Consider the following 3589-nt stretch of genomic DNA (forward strand, 5'->3'; position numbering starts at 1 on the left):
TTAATGAAGTATAAGATAATAGATCAGTGAAACTAAACAAATCTGTCAAGGGCAACTTAATGTTAGCAGAAATTCAATAAACTCGCTGTTTCGTTTAAAGATGCAGTCAGTACAAAGTATAAATACTTTGAAATATTCTTTGATTGATTTAATAAAATTTAGTAAAATTCTTTCTCCTGATCGATCAAATATTTCTTGTAAACATTTGTTTCAATATTTTTGATCAAATATTTCTTGTAAACATTTTTTTGTAATGAAACTTTGACTACATCTTAAATAATGTTTGATTTAGTAATTGATTTTCAGTGGCGCGATATTTAAAAGTCTTCACAGTCTTCAATTGAGCTCTTATTAATTCTTTTTATTAATTTTTATGATACATTATTATATTTTATTTTTGTATTAATTTTATGGTATATCTTTCGCAGAATTGAGAATAAAGGAGTTATTTCTATATTTCTATAAAAGTAATTCGTTATTGCAATTAACATTCTTTTTTCTGAAACTCATTTATTGTTACTTATTACTGCTTTAAAAAAATAACTTTGTTATCGTTACTAATAAAAGTTACAATTCTCTTTTATTTTCATAACAAATTTTGATGGCATTTTTCAAGTGATATCCAATTGTCTGTATCATCAATTGATCATTTCAACGTAAGATCTATTAAGGAGTTTTTGCAATATCATTATCCAGATACAATGAACGTTAAAATCACGTTATCTTCTTCTTAACAATTAATTAAGAAAATAATGTGATTTTAGCACTCACCGTATTTGGATCCACGTTATTGCAAAAACTTCCTATTAAATCTGATATAAATACCATTTCGATTGTTTATCAAAAGTGGAGTGCTGCCTTAACAAAGATGACTTATGAGAATACAAATTATGGTCGTATACACTGCAGTACTATAAACACTGAAAACTATAGATTATACGTAACATAACTGTAGTTAGTACAGTTCGTATCAGACTCGATCCATGTATTTATACTCTAACAAAGATTTATATATCTCTCTTCGACTTTCGCCGAATATCTCTATATGGTATAGACGTTATGTCCTAATTAGTAGTTAATTTTCATTATAATAATAAAAAATTGCAACATCATTATCAAATTATTATAAAAAGTAACGGAAAAAGTAATGAGAATAATAATCTTCCATTCCCTATTATTCACCTTCTTTGTAAAAGAACACATGTAATTTCAGCATCAAAGAAATTTTGTTTTAAATAACATTAGCAAATTTACTGAAACAATTTGCATCTTATTGATTTTTTTAAAAAGGTATTTCATTGAACGCCACTCAATGTATCAATGTATTTCCAATAGTGTGAAACCAATATTGCCAAACTTGTCATGCTTGTCATTGCGATATAACTATATCATCTGTTAATAATCTATCCCTGTTATGACCGAAATTTCTGGGTATTAATTGTCATCCCCAGATAATAATTGATAGACGTCACGTTCAGTTCGCATTAATTGCGTTATATAGTGGTTGACATGTCGGTGCGCGGTGTCGACAAGATTCAATTTTTTTAATTAAAATTTGGAGCGAGAAAATATAATTACAAAATAGAACAATGCAATATTCAGAGAAAAGAAAATTGGACTAAAAGGTTTCAGGAATATTAATCTTATATGTGAGAAAATCGAGATACCTCTTGAAATTTTTTATAAGAGAATACATTTTCTTATCTGAAAATTTTATATTTGTAAAGCCTTTAATTTTATTTATTTTAAGTTTATTTTAATCGAACTTTATTTTATCGTCCTTTAAAATCTGCTTGAAAAATTTTCTTATCTCTATTGTCTTGAATTTCTTTAAAAATTCGATAACCTTTCAATGATGTATTTGCGATGTAAATGCAAATAAGTCTCTTGACAAAGGCCGCTATCCTGATGTGAGAATCGTGAAAGAGATAGCAGGATAATCTGTCCATTTATCTTCCTTAGCTACCATATAATGGAAAGCTACTTATTTCCCTTTCGCGGTCAGATCGAGGATTTACAGCTGCGAATCTGTAAAACTGATAGTCGAGCCTGAATCGCGGATTTCGTTTCGCATTCTAAAAAGCACTCTGTAAGAGATATTTCGATAGGCACTATTGATCGTGTAAAAGCGGTTTGAATTATTCACAAATCAGAGAGTACCTAAAAATCTAATATTTAAAAAAATTGGAATAGAAAAAAATATTCATAAAAATATAAAGATCTGGAAATAAAAGTATTTAAAAATTGAAGTCCAAAATGTTAAAAATATGATAAAATACAAGAATTTTTCGATGCAGAAAACAAATAACGAAGAAATTAAAATATGTTATAGAATTCATATTCACTTTATAATTCAAGAAACGTTTTTAAAATTAAATTTTTAAAATTAAATTTAAAATTAAAACAGTTTTATTTAAATAATACAAAGATAAACGTAGAAGATAATGTTCCTGCATGAAAATAATTAGATATGTATATTAGGAACATGCAGTTTTAAAGGGTTCTCCAGTTCTATCAAATAAAAGAAATCATTGTAAAGAATCTTGAATAAAGTAGTGGCACTTATTTTTATTGTTGCCATATCAACTTTTCCACAAATAATTCAATGTATTTTTACAATCCATATTTATACTTTAATTAATACAATATAGGCCACAGAATAATTAATTATTGACCTTCAAACAAACATTGACTCCGTTTCATTCATATATTGTTTCACAGTTCGAAATATTTCGACCTATTTTTAACAAATACAATTCACGATATATTAAGATTCTTTTATATTTGAATCAAATTTTCTTCTCTCGTCTCTATACACAATTAGTTTTTATAATATTTACACATTAATAGTTTAATACAACACTGTGTGAATTCACAAAACGTGCATAAAGAAATAGGAATTGATCATAGTATCCTTTGAAGAAATTTATGAAATTAACTTCTCTTCAGGGAAAAAATTGTAAAGGGAGAACTAAATATCACATGAAGCGTAGCGTACTGCAGTCTTTGGCGCACCTCTCTTTCATTCGCCAACTTTACGTCTATATTTGTACATCTCGTTTAAAAAGAAATGCGCATAGACATACAAAATAAAACAAGACTTTGAAGACTCTAAAGATAGATTAATATCTTTTTATACATGTGTTTTGAACACATATTAATTTGTAAAAATATTTTTTATTCTTTTTATTTGGATAAAAATTCGTATTGCGCTTGAAAAACGTGATTCTCTTTTTGCTACTTGTTTCGTATGTTACTCCATCAAATATATTAAGTTTAAAATTAAAAGTTTAAAGAATTGCGATCTTACACAAAAAGATCGCGTCTTGGCCGAGCCGTAAATCATGGAAGCCGTATAATAAAATGTTTAGAATTAAGTCGAACTTCAAGTTCATTAAAAAATACATACTTATTACTAATAAATTCCCATTTTTTTATGCACAGATAACGTATTTTTCTGATAGTTGACCATTTTCAACGTAGGATCAACGTTCACGAGAATAAAATCTCTCTTTACATCTGAATTTCGTAATTATTTTCAACAATTACATATATATCGTATATACATATAATTATATTTATATATATA

This window comes from Atta colombica, unplaced genomic scaffold (assembly GCF_001594045.1).
Source record: "Atta colombica isolate Treedump-2 unplaced genomic scaffold, Acol1.0 scaffold45, whole genome shotgun sequence".
Lineage (NCBI taxonomy): Eukaryota > Metazoa > Arthropoda > Insecta > Hymenoptera > Formicidae > Atta > Atta colombica.